Below are 21,426 nucleotides of genomic sequence, written 5' to 3'. Positions count from 1 at the left end.
CTCCGTCTGTAGCTTATAAAACAAAGGACATCAACAAGCAAACCATTTTTTCTTCCCCAGTATGGTCGCCAGTATGTTAGCGCTTGAAATTTCACCTCAGGCTGAGAAAGGCAAACTCGAAGGCAACATCAAACCACTTAGCCTCGTAGCTAGCCCTACGGGGCAGGAGAGGGCTCTCTCCAGTATATCTCAGCAAAGATCTTCAAAGGGCGGAGATAACCAATAAAGAACACTGATTTTAGGCTAGTAAACTGATAAAATGTTTGATATGAGATTTTTAGGATTTTGGTGGAAAATCGGGGAAAGGCAATTTTGGGTGCGGGGATTGGACACAGTTTTCGTAGGGCGCTCTTTGGGGCAAGATAGGAGACTGTATTGATGCCTTTGAAAGAGTTGGATGGATGAGAATGACTGGCGAGGAGCTAAGGAGAGCAAGCAATCACCTTGAATTCCCCTTAAACAGATGAAAACATTGATATTAAGCAAACTTAAAAGCAGAGCATGGTAATCATGAATTCTACTTTAACACTTCATTTGCCTAATTTGCAGAAGGAAAAGTAAGAAGATGATTCACATAACAAACTTATGAGTACAAAGAGAAACACACCATCAATACATCTAACCACAGGAATCCCAAAAAAGGACTGCAAAACCCTGGTCTTTCTTCCTTTGCCAAAATTGCAGAGATACAATGAGTAATACAATAAAAAGCTTTCTCCCTCAAGAGTCCAACCATGAAAATGACCAAGAAAGTACATAATATAGGAAATCTAACATCTTTCCTTGCCTCTAGGGGTCGAGCTCACTATCCTAGGAGCTGTTTCAACCAATTCCAAACTGAGCACTAAAATCTAGGCAATCAAAACAACTTGCCTCTATAAGCTAGGAAACCAATTCATTCATTAAATTTTTGCCTATTTCATGAATGAATCTTCTAGAAGAGATAAATAAGTGTCAAAGTATCATAAAATTACATCATTTACATCAAGGAGGATCAAAATCCACTCCAAAAAGTCAAACCTAGTCAAAAATGCGTTTTGCTGAGCTGTAGGTGCATTTCTGTGAAAATAGCCTGATGCGTAGTGCCCTGAATCTCAACGCGTAGCGCGCCTTTGGGCCTGCTTGTGAGGCACTTCCCAGAGTCCAAATGAGGTAAAAGTGGGCTTGTTGGAGAGGTTTGGATGTCTACTTTCCAACCCAAGTCGAATTTCTGAATTTGGTGACCATTTGCCCCTCCAAAATTGCGATCTCCCAAGACTGCTTCCTGTGTGTCAAAAAGGTGGCAGAAAGTCATTTTTTGCTTGTTTTTTTACCTTCTGGGGGCTCAAAACTTGATGGAATCTCTTGGAAATTGCTGAGAAAGTGTATTTTTGCATGAAAAATCCAAAAATGCTGAGTTTTCATGAAATGGAGTTGCCCATCTTCAGGGTGGCGCGGCGCGCTACGCATTGAGGGCAAAAACCTGTGTGTGGCACAAAAAATTCACAATTGACAAAATTTTCTCCAAATTTCTTGAAATTTGGGCTGGGAGTCCCCAATCAAGTACCATGCTCAGTCAAAGAGGCTTTGGCCAAAATTTGGAGTGGATCGGGCCTTTTTTTCCGTTTTAGTGCTTTGCTCAACCTCCTTGGATCTGGCAATTGTATTTTTGACATTTCTCTAAAACCATGACACCTGTGTAAAACGTGAAGGAGGTTTTTCTTCTTTGGCATGTTGTGGACAGAAACCTCTCTCATTTTTCCAAAATTCATCTTTGATTTCTCTGAAACATCTTTTGAGTGAAACTTATCCCGATGTGTGAAACAAGGAATTTTGTCGAAATGAAGTGAAATGAAGGGGATAAGAGGCTTCTAAATTCTTGGGGAAATTTTTGGAAGTAGGGAGGGATGTTAGGAAGTAGGGGAAAGTGGAATCGTGGAGATCGAGTGAGGGGAAGGGGTCCAAAAGGGCAAAACACAGGCCCAACCTAGAAAATTGCCAGGTTGTAGCAAGAAACTAGGGTTTGTGCGAAAATGAGGAATTTGGCGGATCTAAGGGATGGGAAGCATTTAATAAGGTACTTTAAGGATAGGGGAAGGTGTATGAACATCAGGATACAATTTTTGCCGATGATTTGACCATCCAAGAGAAATTGCCTTCAAAACCCTAGGAGAGGGAAATGAACCTTACCTAGGCGCAACTGAAGCATGAGCAAGGTGTAAAATGACTCATTAGAACTTGACATGATGATGAAAACCCTATGAATGATTATAGACTCAGCAGAATGATGACATGGACTGACATTTGGACAACTTTAGGAGTGAAAGCAAACCCTAGACCAAATTTTGCTTGAAGACTCACTGAAATGACAAAATTTGACCTTGACACTCTGAGACCACTTTGTAAGAGCATATTTGATCCTGTAGGAAGGCTGGAAAGACTGACACTAACAGTTACAAGGTCCCTAGAAGTGATGAATTTGAATTTTTCTTGGTTTTATATATAGTATTAGATTTTTTCTCATGCTTTCTGTGAATGACACAGGTGAATTTTATCCTACACCCACTAGGACATCGATATGTAATTTCGGTAATTTTGATTTCAAAAGATATTTTAAAGAAATGCAATTATTTCATTTGTGTATTCAATAAACACAATATTCTAATGGAATTCTAGATTTGTGGTTTACTTATATAGATTCCATGGAGAAGTGTTAGTGGTGTGACATCAATTGTCCTCAAGCAAAGGCTTTAGTTTTACTCTTTTTGGAAGCAAATACTTTCTTCCAACATTTTTGAGTTCCATGAAAAATTTGAAAGTCCTAAAAGTATTCAATTATGGGTTCAAGAGAGACATAGTATTCGATTATGGGTTAAAGAGATCCACACTGAATGATCTATCGGCCTTATCTTCACTTAGTTTAAGACTATTCACTTGGAGAGCCTGCATGTGCCCCCACTTCAAGAGCATAGTAAAGTCATGTAGAACTTAGAGAAGCTATCTTTAAGCTTTTAGTGAAGAATGGAAAAATGTCTGGGTTCAATAACAACGAGTCGAGCATTAAGCTTCCAATAATGCTAGATTTTAACCTGAAGCACTTTTGTGATTTGGAGGAGATGCCCCCTCGTATTTGTGACACATCTTCAGTTGTGAATTGGACTATTACTAACTGTCATTTTCGTCGAAAGTTACCTGATGACTTGGGGAACCTCAACTCTTTAAGAATGTTAAGGAAGGAAAGAAAGTACATTATGCTAAGTTCTCTTATGCTTTTCAAGTTTCTCTTGGATATCTACAACGTTTCAGGTAGGAAAGTACATTCTGTTAGTGAAAATTTGTCTTGATAGAAAGGCCCAATTTCAAATTCTAATGCTTTCAAAAAGCATTTTATAACTATAATGTTTCTAAAAGGAAAGCATATTTTTTCAATTTAAGTATCATGATCCCATATTCCAACTTATTTTTCAGTAACCCATTAGGCTTTGTAGCTTTGAATAAATCCATGTCTTTTGATAACCTCTTCCAAATTAGAACGCAGTTTCCTTTTGGCATTAACCACATACAATGTCTTGATTTTGTTATTGAGAAAATAGAGGTTGTGAAACAAGCTTGTGCCATACAAGGACTTGATTCATTGATTATGTATCAATTATGGCTCTTGATGTAACAATGTCTTGATTTTGTTGCTTGAAAATAGAGGTTACGCTTTACTATTTCACAGAATTTGTTACAATATTTCCATAAGTATTGATTTGTAATCTCAGTCATTGAGGGATGATAATAATGAAAAAGGTAATATTCCATGGCTTTAAGTTACCCTCTTACTAAATATTTAAATATATCACCACAATTTAACTGTTAGTTAAAGGAATTGTATTTGGTTTGTAAACAATTCATTGCTTGATTTATAGATTTTGATTTTTTTCCCTTTTTATTTTTTTCTCAGATTTGGTATGAGATATCTTCCAATATTTGGGTTCCCTATTTTCCCCAACATATCTATGAGGTTCAGATGCTATCACTAAATATTCTCAGAACGTTACAACTTTTCTAGTAAGTGTGCTTTGAAACATTTTTGTTGCTTTTCCATGTTGTTAATGCAAATAAGCACTACCACTAGTGCCATTATTTAGATTAAGTGCTGAAATCTAGGTGGTATTGTAATGATGGAGTGATTGTTTTCTAGCTACTAATGCCATATGCATTTTTATCTCTTATGTTGTCCTGAGATATTCAAATTCAGAATAAGAATTGAGGTCTCATTTCCACTGTAGACTGCAGTCAGTTTCTTGAACATAATATATAGTAGATTATATTTTACTAATCAACTGTGTATATAATCCCTCACAGGAAAGGAAATTCAAAGTGGCCTTGATTTCACATTGATTTGTCAAAACACCCACACAGGAAAGGAGATTCAAAGTGACACTGATTTGTCAAAATGGAGGCAAGAGAAAAGGAAACTTTGTATTCAACAATGCTCTTAATTTCATATGTACATGCATAACATATTAGTAGAAAATATTGAAGGGTTGCCTAAGTAATATTTTCCATTCCACTACATTCTTTACAACTTGTAAATAAATAACTTGGAACAATTCATTACACTACTTGTTATTCTTTATTAATCAGTGGTTAAGATTTTGATATTGAATTGGCTAAGATTTTTCTTCCTTCTATGAAATTGTGTGTTCTAAAAGAGTTGTGATTCACAGTGTTAAGTATAGCAGCTATGACACTTGAATGAAGACAAGCATAGTAGATGTACCAGACTCTGTTATAAGCTTACCTGCATATTATAAGGGACTTGGTTGGCTTTTTTATAATTTTATAAACAAGTTCCATGTCGTGGAAATGTGAAAAAAAACAGTGATATTTCCACCATGTGGCTCTTGTCATATATGGTTTTATACTTTTTCAAAAAATTCTCTAAGAGTTAACAATGATAAGATTCACTAGGACCTTACAAAGTTTTATTATTTAGTGAAAGACTCGCCAAGATCTTACAACATTTTATAATTGAGTAAAATATTCGCCATGCCTGGTGAGAGATTTGCCAAAAAATTATATATACATATTATATTATTGATAAAATCACCTTCCATTTTTCCTATATACCATGGAGATTCACCCATTTATTATACATATAAATTTAGGGGGGGTTCTTAAAATTTTCCCTGCTTGCGTGCCTTCCTATACTTCGTGGCTTATTATTTTTCCTTCACGCAGCCTTTACCTGTCGCATTCTGTATGATTACCCAATATCTTATGTGTACTTTAGTTAGTGGTGTGTTTGCAATTTTAACTTAACAATCATAAATCACTCACTCAAGTGCGCGTAGTAAATAAACCATAGAGTTGCAATTATATAAAATCAACTATCAAACCAAAAACAAATGCAAAAAATTGAGATCAAATTTCTCTTTATTAATTCGCTTCTTTCTTATAGACTCGACTCTGCCCTACGCACTCAGCTACAAGGGTCCGTGCACACAGATTCGGACTACTATGCCTCTGCGCACTCAGCTGCAGAGCCTTTCTCCTACTCTAAGACCCAAAACACACTTGTGCACTTAGACTTACTCTTCGACCATGACCAATACAAGATGATATTCGATCTCCCTTTACAACTTAGAGCCTTGCTCTATTTATACACTCCCATGGTCGCAGACCATGGGTAGGTCGACATTACATTACAAAACTTAGGGTGGACAACCCTATGACTCTACCATACATTCGCGCCCCAAGCCCACAATTCGCGGAGCTTTACAACAAAATTCTATCAAAACTTGGGCTTTAAGCCCCAAAACATGCCTTGGGGGCGATTCCATGCCCAACATTTCTCCTCAATCTCAATCCTTACTTTTCACATCGTTTGAATACCTGCAGAAGAGGCCAAAGACACAGCCAAGAATAAAAGTGCAACAAAAATAATTGAATATAATCCACTTAACAGATCAAGGAACATTAAGATAAGTGAAGCATTTATGGAAAGTGAACAAACAGTTTTATCTATTAATAAATAAAAGAGGAAGCATAGAACCCAAGCCTTAATTTTAATAATCTCTCCTTGAGTGAATGTCCAAGTCCAATCTCAAGCTCTCCAAGAACTCCTTCTCCAAGCCAAAGTATATAGCGTGTAGGCACTATCTCAGCATAAGGGTGCAAATAATCAGAGACAAACCATTTTGGAATGGAGGGGGATGAATTTATAGGCAGGGAGAGGGAGTTAGGATCTCACCAAAGATAGGGGAAGGTCATCATCTCAAGGATGAATCTCATAGGGATAAGATCAAAGGGTAATATTGGGAGAATTCAACCACATCCACAACGAACATCATCTAGTGATCCAAAATGGATCTTGTAAGTCAACGTTGAAGTTTGTTTTACGTTTGAAGACTAAGATGGTCCTAGGAAGAAAAAATATTCTCGGCTTGTGTAGGAATTCACCATATCAGTTACTTGCAAAACTAGCATCAGGTCGAAGAGCTCGACACGCTGATTTCGGTGGTATCTCCGGATTTTCATTTGGCCTCCACGTGATGGAGAAATTGTCCATCAAAGTTTGAGGTGAAAAGATGAAAAGGGGCCTCGTTGGCCATGTGACATTCTTACTGCTCGACATGTGGCAAGGCCAAGTTCACACAGCCAAAAAGGTTAAATTTCCTCTCTAGTACACATTTCCAGGTATAATTTATGAAATGGAACTAAACCTAGGGTTTAAAGTGCAAGCGAAATACTTCATAACCTAAGGTTTGGAGCGGAAATACATTACAAATGTAAATATGGTGCAAGGTTATGTATTAACCTATGGTGTACAGCCTTGGAGTGAAAATGATAAATATTACATAGGGGCAGAAGTAAGGCTATGTCAGTGATTGAGTCAGCTTACCATGAGGTGGGTCCAATCACATCAGAGCAGTTGGAAACTAGTGGGCGAAGAGGTGGAAGGGTACTGTGGCAGAATTTGAAGCAACCAAGCCGAGACCGTCGGATGCCAATTTAACAACCTACCAGACCACATCTAAACCATTGGAGGCATACCAAGTCAACATTCCATCAAGCCGTCAGAGGAGGAAGGTATGAGATGGATGTCAACAAAGATGAAGTACCAATCAATCAACATGCAATTGAGTAGGCTGAGGCCATCGGAGAAGTGGTGTTGGAGTTAACATGTCAGCACCGAATGCATCACTGTCAGGATTTTGGTGCATGTCAGTCACCATCAGAGCCAACAGTCAAGCAACGCGGAGGTAGCATGGTGAAGCATGTCGAGACCATCAGAGGTGTACCAAGTTAGCGTGCTAATGAGCATCAAAGGTTTGGTTGCAGGTCTACAACAAAGGTATGCCAACACATCTGCATAACAGATGTACTAGGCCACTGGGGGAATGCCAACTGAGTAGTGGCTTTGTCGAGTTGACCAGCAGAAGAGACCACCGCTAGCCTAATTACCGAAAGTTTTTGTCACATGGCGACGGGTTAGGATTTAGTTTCAAACCCAATCCACTATGCGTTATAGTTGGAATATATAATGGTTAATGCACTAAGGTTAGAAAACATTAATGAATATGGTTTTATAATGGTCGTAACATATTAATGCGCCATGTAAATGAAATGCACCGAACAAATTAGGATAAGGTGGTTTGTGCTCATGTGAAGTTTATGCCATGGTGTTATAATGTTATTTCACCGAGATATATCATCTGGCCACCACTTAGTTTTTTAAAACAAATTAAGCTAAACTTAGCATTAGGACATCTTATAAATGCTTCAAGTGAAGAATCATAAGGGGAAAAAAGTTCTAGCCTTTGCAAGGAGAAGAAAAGAGAGGCATTCCAGAGCCCATCAAGTATTTTTATATTTCAGAGGTGAAACCTTTCAGGGAGGAGGCAAGCAAATCCAAGGCAAAAGTTGCACTTTAGTTTCGAGTGACAAGAGTTGAATGGAGCTTTAGGGTCTGAGTTTTGTTATATGCCTGCAAAAGCTATTTTGAGCATTTATTGGCCATCCTTGGGCCTTTTAAGGGAGGTAGACATGCATTGGAAAGATGCGACATAAGGCTTTATTTCAAAAGTAACCAGCAGTGTCTGCAAGCACAAATCAATTGGCGAAATCTCATGTAAAGAAACTCTTTGAAGCATTCCTAATGAAATGGTCGCACACTTGAAGCAGACCCAAAGATGTAGTCTAGGAGGGACGAACTTCGTCACCAATGTTTTTTGTTGTTTGCATCTTTAATTGTTGTTGTTAATTACTCATTTTTAGTTCCTTAAGTTTGATGATTAAGGCATACATGTCACTTAATTTTCCATATTCACTCACACATGTGAAACTTTAGTTAATTGGAGCATTTTCTCAAATAATCAATCTTGTCGATTTCAGATCATATTTTTGTATCAGAGCGAGGTTGATCATGGTTAAATAGGATATTTCCAATATTGACTAGATCCAGGTCACGGCGTGAAGAAGGAAATTTGAAGAGGCCAATCTCGAGATTGTAAAGAGAAAGAAAATTCTCATCCAGTACAGAAATGGGTAAAAATTCCAGGCAACTCCAATTGAAAGAACTTGAAGAGTTCAATCAACAATTTCAACAGGAGAACGTTACATTGCGGCAAATGGTGTAAGAATTGTAGGAGGATAAGAAAAGATTACATGCAAATATTTAAGCTTTATAGAAGAGTCGAAGGAGAAGCAATCCATCAGTTCGAAGTTCATCTACTAAAGGGAAAAATGAATTCTTGCCTCTTCATTAGGAATATGGAGACAGTTCATCTCTGTCAATGACTCCAAAAGAACAGTTGGTAGAAGAAGTTATTGGAACCTTATCCTCATCTTTGAGGACCCCCCTTATATTCCAACATCACCAAGAAATGATTCAGAGAACGACGATATTTCCAGAAATCGGGAGATCGGAGCATTTGAAATACATGCCAAAGGAATGGGTATGTCGTTGATGAACAAAATGGGATATCAACAAGGACAATGCCACGAAAAGCATGGCCAAGGAAGGGTCCAATTGATCTCTGTGCAGGAAAGACCAAAACATGAAGGCTTGGGCTATGACCAATCGATATGTGACTACTGTGGGAAGAGAGGTCACATTTCAGATCGATGTTGGTCCCTACACCCCGACCTAATGCCAAAGAAGCTGCAAGACCGCAAAGGTAAACTGATGAATCACTCTAGTAGTGATTCAGAAGGTGAGTCCTTAAGTCAAAACTTTATGTTAAAAGTTATCAAAAGGATTTATCCATGTACCTTTTGTGGTAGTAATTCACATTGTGTAGAAGAATGCTGGAAGCAGAAGATTTTTAGCAAAAACATAAGTGCTACCAAGAGTTAGCCACTGAAAGATGATGCAACACTGCAAGTAAAGAAACATCCTAGGAAGACATTACTTTAGTCAGACAAGGAATCTGCATCATCAAGATAGAGTTCAGGAAAATCCAGCAAAAAGACAACTAGTACAAACTCCAGAGAAAAATTTTGTCCTAAATGTAAGTTGAGAGGACACTCGAAAAGTGCATGTCTGATGTTACCCCATGAGACAACACCAGCACCAGTAGAGCAAGATACAACAAAAGGACCTAGAGCAGAGGAACGTAAGTCTCCAAAATAGTCTCTTACTTGGAATTGGGCATATTATATGCCATATGTATAAATGTGTGCCTGTAATAGTCATCTCCTCAATAGACCTATTCAATTTGAAACTAGGATTCAGATGATTTATTTTCATTATTGTGCATGTTTGTAATAAACTCATATTTGTAATAAAAATTTTGGAGGTTCAAAAGTATTTTTATTGGGAGGTGTGATCCAAAATGGATCTTGTAAGTCAATTTTTAGGTTTGTTTTATGTATGATGACCAAGATGGTCCTAGGAAGAAAAAATATTCTGACATTGTGCAGGCATTCACCATCTCAGTTACTTGTAAAAATAATGTTAGGTTGAAGAGCTCGACATGTTGATTCCGGTGGTATCTCTGAATTTTCATTTGGCCTCCAGGTGATGGATAAATTGACCATTAAAGTTTGAGGTGAACAGATGAAAAAGGGCATAGCTGGCCACGTGACGTTCTTACTGCTTGGCACATGGCAAGGCAAACATCATACAACCAAAAAGGTTCAAGTTCCTCTCCAGTGCACATTTCTAGGTATAAAGTATGAAATGGCACTAAACCTAGGTTCTAAAGTGCAAGCGAAATACTTCATAACCTAAGGTTGGGAGTAAAAATACATTACAAATGTAAATATGGCACAAGGTTATGTATTAACCTATGGTCTACAACCTTGGAGCGCAAATGGTAAATATTACATAGGGGCAGAAGTAAGGCTACATCAGTGATCGAGTCAACCTACCACGAGGTGGGTCCAATCACATAAGAGTAGTTGGAAACAAATTGGCGTAGATGTGGTAGGGTACCGTGGCAAAGTTTGAAGCTACCAATCCAAGACCATCAGATGCTAATGCAACAACCTACTAGACCACAACTAAACCGTCGGAGGTGTACAACAGAGTCAACATGACATCGATCCGTTGAAGAAGGAAGCCATGAGATGGATGCCAACAAAGTTGGAGTACCACTCAGTCAACATGCAGTTGAGCAAGTAGAGGTTGTTGTAGGAGGGGTGTCGGATTTAACATTTCAACACCAAATGCATCACCCTCAAGAGTTTGGTACAGGTCAGTCACTTTTGGAGCCAATGGTCAAGTAACACGGAGATGGAATGGTGGAGAAGGTTGAGACTGCCAAAGATGTACCAAGTTAGCATGCCAATGAGTGTCAAAGGTTTAGTTGTAGGTATGCCATGGAGGTATGCCAACACATCAGCAGAATGGATGTGCTAGGCCACCGGGGGAATGCCAACTGGGCAGCGATTTTGTCAAGTTGACCACTAGACGAGACCACCGCTAGCCTAACCGTCAGAAGTTTTTGTCACATGGCATCATTTTACAGGTTCAAAGAGTTATGACAACCTTCGGAGTTATGATTTGAAACTTTTGTTAAGCAAAACATGTGGGTAATAAATAATTAAGTTATATTGTTGACACCATTTAAATACAATGCTATGAAACTATAACACTTAGTTTCAAACCCAACCCACTATGCGCTATAGTTGGAATATATAATGGTTAATGTGTTAAGGTTAGAAAACATTAATGAATATGGTTTTATAGTGGTTGTAACATATTAATGTACCATGTAAATGAAATGTGCTAAACAACTTAGGATAAGGTGGTTTGTGCTCATGTGAAGATTTATGCCATGGTGTTATAATGTTATTGCACCGAGATATATCATTTGTCCACCACTTAGTTTGTTAAAACAAATTATGCTAAACTTAGCATTAGGCCATCTTAAAAATGCTTCGAGTGAAGAAGCATAAGGGGGAAGAAATTTCCAGCCTTGGTGAGGAGAAGAAGAAGAGAGGAATTCCAAATCCCATCAAATCTTTTTCTATTTTAGAGGTGAAACCTTTTAGGGAGGAGGCAAGAAAATCTAGCGTGAATGTTGCGCTTTAGTTTCGAGCGAGAGGAGTTGAATGGAGCTTCAGAGTCATAGTTTTGGTATATTCCTCCATATTCTCTTTTGAGCATTTCTTGGCCATCCTTAGGACTTTTCAGGGACGAAGATAGGCATTGGAAAGCTACGACAAAAGGATTTTTTTTCACAGTAACCAGCAGTGCCTCTGAGCACATATCAGTTGGTGAAATCTCATGTAAAGAAACTATTTGAAGCATTCCTAATAAAACGGTCATATATTCAAAGCAAACCTGGAGACGTAGTCCAGGTATTTGCATCTTTGGTTTCTGCTGTTAATTATTCATGTTCAGTTCCTTAAGTTTGATGATTCACACATAAATGCCACTTAAGTTTTCATATTCACTCACACATGTGCGACTTTAGTTAATTGGTGCATTTTCTCAAATAATAAATCTTGTAGATTTAGTATCATCCAACTCACCATTCTGGAAGCCTCTAGATCATAAAGCTTCTCCACTTTAGGGAAAGTTTCCTTTTAGGGTTCAGCGTGAGTATCCAGGAAAAATTCACGCTGGCAGCGTGAGGCTCATATGGTGCAACTTGCCATCAATACGAGAGGTCAGTGTCACAGTCTCGCTGACTGAGAAATTAGTGTTTTGAGCTCATTTTTCTTAGGAAGGGCTCAAGCAAAATTTTCATTAGTTCTTCAGGGAGGATTTGGACTGCATATCAGGATGGATACACTGCATAATTGTCAATATTTTTGGACTCCAGGGTATGACACAGAGAAGTGCAAGAGGTGTGAAAAAATAATTTGTAACAATATTAGGGAGGGAGTACATATGATAGGAAGAGAACATTAGGAGGGATCATCAATATTGGGTCAACAGTTGTTTCCTGGTACAATAGGAAATAGAGATCGGTTGCACTCAGTTTGGTAGAGGCAAAGAACATGGTTGCAAGTCAGGCAACATGTGAGGCCATATGGATGAGGAAGATTCTAGTTGGTTTGTTTAGTTAGCAGATGGATCCAACTATGATTTACTATGATAATCAGAGTTGTATCAAACTCTCTAATAATCTAGTTTCTCATGATCGGTCCAAGCATATAGATATTTGATATCATCATATTTGAGATTGTGTATTGAGGCAGATTATGTTGTTGGAGTACATTCGCATGGAGGAGCAAGATGCTGACATTTTGACAAAGGCATTGTCAAGATGTAAATTCGAGTTTCACAGAGACATGATTGAGGTAGTTGATAATCCCTTTCTTGTTGAGAGGGAGTGCTGAGAAATGGCAACACGAAATTCCAGTTTAATTTGTCCTTGAATTAAACTGTGAATTAAAATCGAATTCTATTCTCATATCAACTTGTAAATAGTTAATTAAGTGTAGTTGACTTAATTAGCTTAGGAATTTCGAGTTGGAAGTATTTCTGTAGTCATGTATATGTTCTCCCTAAATTTTAGGGGTCCAAGATGAGTTTATTTGAGTTGTAATTAGATAACCCAGTTTAATTGAGTTATAGACAGTTAAACTAGTTCTAACTGTTTGTTAAACTAGTAGAGGTCTAGTAGTGAGTTTGTGCACTGGTGCATTCTCAGTGCTACTCTAGTTAACTAAATATTCCCTCATGAGAAACTCTTGTATGTCAGTTCAGAGAAAGACCCAGTCGAGACTAGAGTGCAGGGGGAGTGTACTATCAGTTGTAGAATTATTTGATTTGTACATATCATGCATGCAATCAGAAGAGGACCTATATTTGAATTGTGTAGTTATGGAAGAAGGAATTCCCAATTAAATATTGTTTATTCCTCTTAGGAATTGCGTAAGGAAATAGGGGCTCTGCAGGCAGCTGAAATTGGCTAAGCGTTGGTCAGTGCAGACTTATGAGGTAGAGAGTATCATACTTGTGCAGGAATTGTTCTTGTGATAACAAGCTTTGTGCTATCAGTGAAATTTATGATTAATGCAATAGATAGTCGGGGTTTTTAGTAGTGGCCTTCCCCAGAGAAACAATTGTGTTGTGGCTTTGATTATCTTCCTCTTGTCAATTATTGTTTTCAACGATCTATTAGTTTCTGCTGATTAAAGAGTAGAGTAGATTATGTTCTTATGTTTTAGTACATTACATGAGTTGTGAATCTATAGGAAAATCTACAAAGCATGAGGCTTGAACCCACATAATGTGAATTGCGCAGTTGGAGAGGGAAACTGTTGGCCAAGATTGCGCAAATATGCTTGGAAGAAGAGAGAAAATATCATATCTGAATTTTGGGGTAGGAAGGAATGTAGATCAAGCTAAGGGAAAGATATATCAGTGAAAACTAAGTGCCAAAAAAAAAACATGCAAAAGGAAAAACGAAAATGCACTAAGTGACCCAACAGTGGCAACTACTGGTGGAAAAAAAAAGCAAGAAGTTAATGCGACACTTTGAAAATGTGAACTACGGACTAAATCAACATGTGTACAAGCTAATACTAGTTAAAACTCTAGATACTATGAAACGAAATAGGCAAAATAACACTCATAGAAGCAAAAGTGACAAAAGCGACACATTAAAATTTCCCCGAAAAAGTGTCTCAAACTTAGTCGAAGGCTCCTTGATCTCATTGGGAAGAATAGAGCTCCAAGATTGAATGTTCAAATGATATACAAAGGCTTATATTATATATATCTAGTAGGGTTAGGGTTTCTGACCCACATGCCTAAAAGTAAGGAAAAAGTGCACTTGTGTGAAAGTCATAATTATCAACTTAGTGGACTTAACTAGACATTAGTTGGGGAACTCCACTTTTTAGGAATTATGACTTTAATTTTTTAGGAAACTTCCTATTCACACTGGCAGAAGGGACTATGAAATTCCTAGGCTCAAGGGATTATGTAGTTCCTTGCCTTAGTTAATTTCGCAGTTTCTGAGAGGAAGGGAAGCTCTTTCACAATTTATGAGCTGAAGATTGGCCTACGTTCCATGACTGCGTAGTTGTGATCCTCAAGGCCTAGCGCAATTTCCAAAGATATTGGATTTTTCAGTTCCAAGAGGGAAGACCAACAATGTTGCAAGGTCAAGGCAAGGGGTGGCTTGTGCTAGAAAAGGTTTAGATGAGGGTAGAGAAAAAAGCATCACAAGAATTGCATGCAAAGATAAGCCTCCAACGATGACATGAATACTTGACGACATCGAAATATGAGTCCTTATAGATAGAAGGCAGGCTCCAAAATCAATGCATGGGAAACAATTTGTAGGGGTGCCTATAGTAGCTACAACAGGTTCCAACTCAAAGGTCTAATTAGAGGGAGAATTTGGGGGATCAGGAAGATCCAAAGAAGGAATTCAAGAAAGAGCCTAAAAAAGTGTAGCCAATTTCAAGTGTCATGAACCATTCACACTCCTCTTCAACATGAAAGAAATTGTGGGAATCATGCCATATTAAGGTGAGATCAATGCATTGAAATTAAATCATTGGTTTTCCTATTTAGAGGTTTATTTTAATGTTCACCACATATATGAGAAATAGAATATTCCATTTTCTCATTTGAAATTAGAGGGTCATGCCCTAACCTAGTGAGAAATCCGCATGGAAATTGTTAGATTGGAGGTGAATCCTCAAATAACTAAGTGGGATGATTTTAAAACCCTCATAAGTCTCAATTCTACCCTCTAAAGTATGTAGAGGACTCCGACATCTAGTCGCATTACTTTAGGAAGAGATATGGATAGAGCATACACGAGTACACCATAGAATTTTGGAAGATGCTAATAATGTTGGGTATCTTTCCCAATAACCCAAATGTACTCTTCAAGTATCTCAGGAAACCATCTATGAAAGAAAGTGATAATTGTCAAACCTAGAATGGTGGATGAGGCTTGTGTATAGGCACAATACCTAGAAAACATATCTGAAAAAGAAAGGACAATCAAGTGGTTCAAAGTGAAAGGAACACTAGGAATCTTCCATGGAGTGGAAGAAGAAGTGGAAAGGGGGGAGGACAAGAAAACAACAATTACAACACAAAAATTCAAATATGTCAACAACCACTACAATTTCTACAACATTGATTGTCACAAAAAGGATATGTGTTGGAAATTGCATCCAACGTTGAACTGAAAGAAACAAAAGAAGAACTAGAATAAAAAAAATCTTATCACTATATATGTGAGTAATCAAGTGGAAATAATCTCTCACATGGATTAAAATATTGTTTTCACCTCAATATATAAGGAGTTGAATTGGAGTAGCCTTCATCATCAAGAGAAGGAGAAGACCAAAGTCTTGCATATGAAGATGCAGGTCAAAAAGACAGATATTGATCCTTTGTTTGACTCAGGTTCACAGGAAAATATCATAGCAATGGATCTAGTTAAGAAACTTGGATTGGATTTCCATGATCATACTCATCCATATACATTGGGATGGGTCAACAAGGAAGCAGAGACAAAGGTAACCAAATAGTGTAAAATTAAATTTGTTATCAACGTTGATTTCATTGATAAAGTATAATTGGATGTAGTCTCATTTGATGTATGTGGAGTTGAATTTGTGAATCACTATATGTAAATGTGGGATGCCATCTTCATCTAAAGAGCCAACCAATATTTCCTCATAAAGGACCGAAAATCCTTCATCATTAACGCGCATAAAGACAAGTCGAATATTTTCAATAATTTCATAATATTAAAAATATTTCTCACAACTTTGGTCTACATGACCTAAAATGAGTTTACCATACTTTGATTTGATGTGATCTAGGTCAATTTGATCCAACATGAAAAATGAATGCATCATAGATGTGGAGGTAAAATTTCATTCATTAATTTCAAATTTGTATTTCAAGGTAAAATGTTTAGATTGACTAGAAGACAATGGCAAATACAACACATCTATTATAAAATTGAATAAATGACACTACCTAACATACAATACTCATTCATAAAGCAACATCTAAATCATGGACAATGTCATGTGATATTTAGAAATCCCTCAAATCATATTTTTGAAATTACAACAAAAAAATGGTCTAAAAAATATACGATGACTATATTGAGATCTCTTCTATGTCTCCTCGAGATATCACTATCTGAAACATCTCAGAAAGAAAGTTATATAAGAATGCCAAACTGACTTGTTTTAAGCATGTTTCAAGAACACTAAGGAACACTAACTTCTTTAGATCATATGTATGAAATTATAGGGAAACAAGTTTTGAAATTTCCACTACAAGTACCTTGAGATATTTTCCATATACTTTGGATTTCAAAGTTTGATACAAATAGAAAGAAATATATAGAGAAAATACCAAGTTGACCTATTTGATAGATTTTAAGAGCATTCAAGAATCATAAATTCCTTAGATCATATCTCCAAAATTATAGTGAAATGAGATGAAATTTTAACCATGAGTACATGAAGATATTCTATCTATATCCGCCAAGTTTCACATTCCAAAACATGCCAGAAGAAAATTTATAGTGAAAATACCATGCTAGCTTGTTTCAAGAATATTCTAGGAGAATTCACAAAGCCTAAATGCCTCATAACATATCTTTGAAATTATAGCAATCCAAGGTTGAATTTGTAACCATAGGTACATAAAGTTATTATCTTTAGTGCCTCCAATTTTCATGTTTTGAAACATTCCAAAAGAAACATTAGTGAAAATTGCAAGATTACTCATTCACCCCATAAATCACATTTTTGCTTCCACATTAGGCTCCAAGAATCACCCCAAAAATTATTCCTCATCTCATCTTACAACCTCAAATATATTATTTCTTGGATCATTTTTCAATGCACTCCTATGCCCTTTATTTGTAGTGTTTGTATGTTCACTTACGAGGTTGGCTTGTAAAACTAGTTGGGTTAGACTGCTTGTACTTTGGTTAGGTATCTAGAAGAAACATTACATATCTCCTCATTATTATGGAGTTAGAGGGAGTGAAATATACTATTGGAAAGGTATCAAAATAATATTTCCAACCATATAGCCTATGATCCAATTTGAGCTATGAAATTATAATAAACATTCCTTCAAAGATTGGGTACCAAAAGTCCAAAAACAACATTTCCACCAATCTTCATTTTCCAATTTTATCTTGGACATATGTAATCTCCTCTTGTGTTTGACATCAATGGTAACAATATTTTCAATATAAAGAATGAATAAGAATTCATTTAAATTTAAGTTGTATCTTTAATCATATGATTTATGATTAAATGAACATGAGTTATTAATACCTTGATAGGGATGGTTAAGGAAGAAAATCCGGATTGTATCACTATATTGTTTTCATCCATATCAATGCTTTCAAAGTGGAAAAAGTGGAGGAAACAGTTTAAGGGACAATTTTTACTAGTGGGACCCAGTTTGGAAAAACAAGGTTTGAAACCTTCCGGGAGCATTTTGAGGCATCAAATGATGTTTTTGGGGGTAACAATATGTATCTTTAGTGTTGCACATTTTCATGTTATTCTACACATAGATACCTTTCCAAGGGAGAAAGAATCGTGTCAATTGGAGTCTGTATATGAAATTTATGCCACTTAGAACTTGACCTTCCTATTTTCACCACCATAATTCAAGATGATGCCACATCATCCCCCATTATTCATGGGAAATTGGGCTAACCACATGATTATGATGTAGAAGTCTCTAAAAGAGTCAATATTATAACTCTGGTTAATAATTGAGGTAGTCAAACCTAACCACTTGTAGGTTATCATGTTATATTATAACAGGGCCACTAGGAGGAAAAGGGATTCCATTCTTTCGAGTGAATTTGTTCCATAGTTGAGAAAAAATAGCCAGGAGGAGTAGGAGGTAGAGCATAGACAGAGTATTTGTGCATTGTAGCATCCCATGGGCCACATTCCATACTTCTTTATACTCACAACCATGTTTTCCATTCAAAGAAAGACAAAGGAGTGACCTCACCTTCCAGCTGGTTTTTCTCCCAAAAGGGTTTCCCAAAGCATATCTTGTGTCAAATGTGTGTGAGAGATTTTATTTTGTCGTTCTTTATTTTATGCATAATTTTCATTTGCATCCATGCACTATTAACAATAAATCTACATATCTAGAAATCTAATAAAATTGTAATAGTGTAGAATTCTATTTTTTTAAATATAATTTTATCAAGTTTTTTGTGATGAATTGTCCAGTTGAATATGCATGACAATTTATAGATCATATTGGTATTAGAGTAGGTTTCTATGGGTATATTTTGGATATTTATAGGGGATCTATATTGGTTGGGACAAAAGTTGTAAAACTCAAATCATGGTCGATGAATTTGTGAATAACCCTCACAATCCTATAGAGGAGAGGTTTTCACAGCTAGAACAACAAGTAGTTCATAATAATCGTAATGTAAATCTACTCATGGCAGACCCAAGCAATAAGCTTGGGATATTAAGAGAAGATGGGGGTTCAAATGAAGAATATAAATCATAAGGTGGATCAAGATATCAAGAATAAACGAAGAACCAACTGAAGAAATAACTTGGAAAATATCAACCCAGTTCAAGTGTCGTGAATCAATCACAAGCCCTATTTAAAATGGAAGCAAAGGTTGATATCACATCATACCACTAGGATATAGATGCTCTAAAGTTGAGTCACTGGTTGCAACAATTGGAAGTGTATTTCAGCATCCATCAAATTGAGGAAGAACAAAAAATCTCATTTTCATGGTTGAAATTAGAGGGCCATGCCTTGACTTGGTGGGAAAGCCAAATGGAGACCCTGAGGTTCCACGGAGAGACTCCAAAGACCAAGTGGGAGGACATCAAAACCCTCATTAAGACACGGTTTTACCTTATTGGGTATTGTTTGGTCAATTTAGAGTGTCCTAAATTGCTATATTAATTGTCAATCCGGGAGTCGTAAACTGCTAAAGTGAGGTGCACTATATATGCAAGATAACCGATTTCTTTCTTTTTGTCATTTTTGATTTTTAGTTTGTTTTTGGGTTTATCTTCATTGATTCCCTAATGTGAGATGGCAATTCTAAAAGTCAAGTATGGATATAAGTGTTTAAGGCAATGATGTCCTTTAAAATGATTTCCAAACTTCAAAATTTTTCAAAAGGTTTTAAAACTTGCAATGCTGAAATCAATTCCTAAAAGAGAATGAAAATGTACCAATATTCTAATTAAACAAACAGTGAGCTAGTGACCATGAAACCCAATATCCTTGCTACTGTGTAAATATAAAAGAAACTGAACTCAAAGAAATCCAAAAGTTGCAAGCAAAGCAAAGCTAAGATCAAATTCCATCAACTCATATTTTGACCCCTCCCCATTTGTCTCGCTCTGGTTTTAGGAGGTAATCGTAAACAAATTGAGGAATCTGATATCTAATTTGCAGAAAATGAAACTAATATTAAACTACACACTCATACTCCAATCCCTCACCATTTGACTCGCTCTGGCTTTAGGAGGTAACTGAAAATGACATGAGCAATTCAATAACTATCTTGCAGAAAAATAAACTAATATCAAACTACACATTCATACTTCAATCCCTCACCATTTGACTCGCTCTGGCTTTAGGAGGTAACTGAAAATGACATGAGTAATCTAATATCTATCTTGCAGAAAAGTAAATGAACAAAACTAAAAGAATAAAACAATGCTGGGATTAGAACTAAGAAAATAAATCAGAAGAAGGACAAGAATAATTCCATGTCATTAGTCATTATAAAGCTATGTGCAAATGCTCGGGCTGCCTATTAGAATCTGAAACAAAGACACTGATCAGTTAACAGCATTAGAAAGCATAAAAACTATGGACAACAATCAACATGAATACCATAAGCAGTGCAATATATACAAGTAAACAATTATGGCATCAGGAACATAAAGGAATAAATCATGAAACTATACAGCAATTAAAAAAATCTTGGTGTGTACAGGGGCCCTCTGCACAACCTCGGCCAATTAGCAATCAACCACGAATTGAGCTTATAAACAGTGTCTTCTCATGTATTAAAATGCAGTCATAACACAGAAATAAAGTTACGGCACAGTGGGCTCGTGAACAGTCAAAATTAAATTCCAAAAGCTAGCTACTATGCGTATGAGAACACTTTATTTATAACAGAGGATGACATAACCACTTTCCTAAAATCTGTGCTGATAAAAAGACACGTGAATAACCACGTCCAGAAATCTAGCATTATGGTAGCCGTGAAGATTAAATCCAAGGAGGGTGGCTGTTAGATTCAGTTCATGGAGCAGTCCACAGGTGTTAACACGTCTCCTGAGATTTAGGAACGTCCACGCAAGTCCTCACATGGTGAAAACCAGAGTTCTGCCACCGTAGGACTCTTAGGTTGACGACCACTTGACTATCTTTGACCATGGCCTTCTGTGAGGGATTCGACTGAACCAATAGGACATAGTCCATGTCCACAGCATTTGCAACTTGCCATGTGGCTAGATTCGCTTGAAGACACTTGTAACATAGACTTCAACAAAAAGGCTGCGGAAAGTTGAACTGGCTGCAGAAAGTGACAAGATTCCGCAGCTGAATGAGCAAAAATCTAGATCAAATAGTAGACACAAGACATAGTTAGGAAACCATTTTATATGCTCTTTTTAAAGTAATATGCAATGATTTGGTAGCTTAGGAGGTCCAGGTAAATGGAAAAAGGCTAGAAAGGTGTATAGGGAAGATGCAAGTTTGGGACTCAACAGGTACATAGAGGATCAGTGGATCTGGTGGCACTACTTTAGGAAAAATTTAAGGCAAAGCATGCAGGAGTAAACCACACAGTTTAGAAAGATGGTCATAATGTTGGGTATCTCCCCAAAGAACCCAAATGTACTCCTAGAGTATTTATGGGGTATACACCACCATCTGCGAGAGAAAGTGATGTTGTTGAAGCCCAAATCAATGGACAAGGCTTGTGTATAGGCACAATATCCAGAGAACATAGGCCTAAAGAG

The sequence above is a fragment of the Pinus tabuliformis genome, chromosome 5_2 (assembly GCF_031772625.1).
Source record: "Pinus tabuliformis cultivar Carrire ecotype Pingquan chromosome 5_2, CPIR1, whole genome shotgun sequence".
Lineage (NCBI taxonomy): Eukaryota > Viridiplantae > Streptophyta > Pinopsida > Pinales > Pinaceae > Pinus > Pinus tabuliformis.
This window is presented reverse-complemented; position numbering follows the sequence as displayed.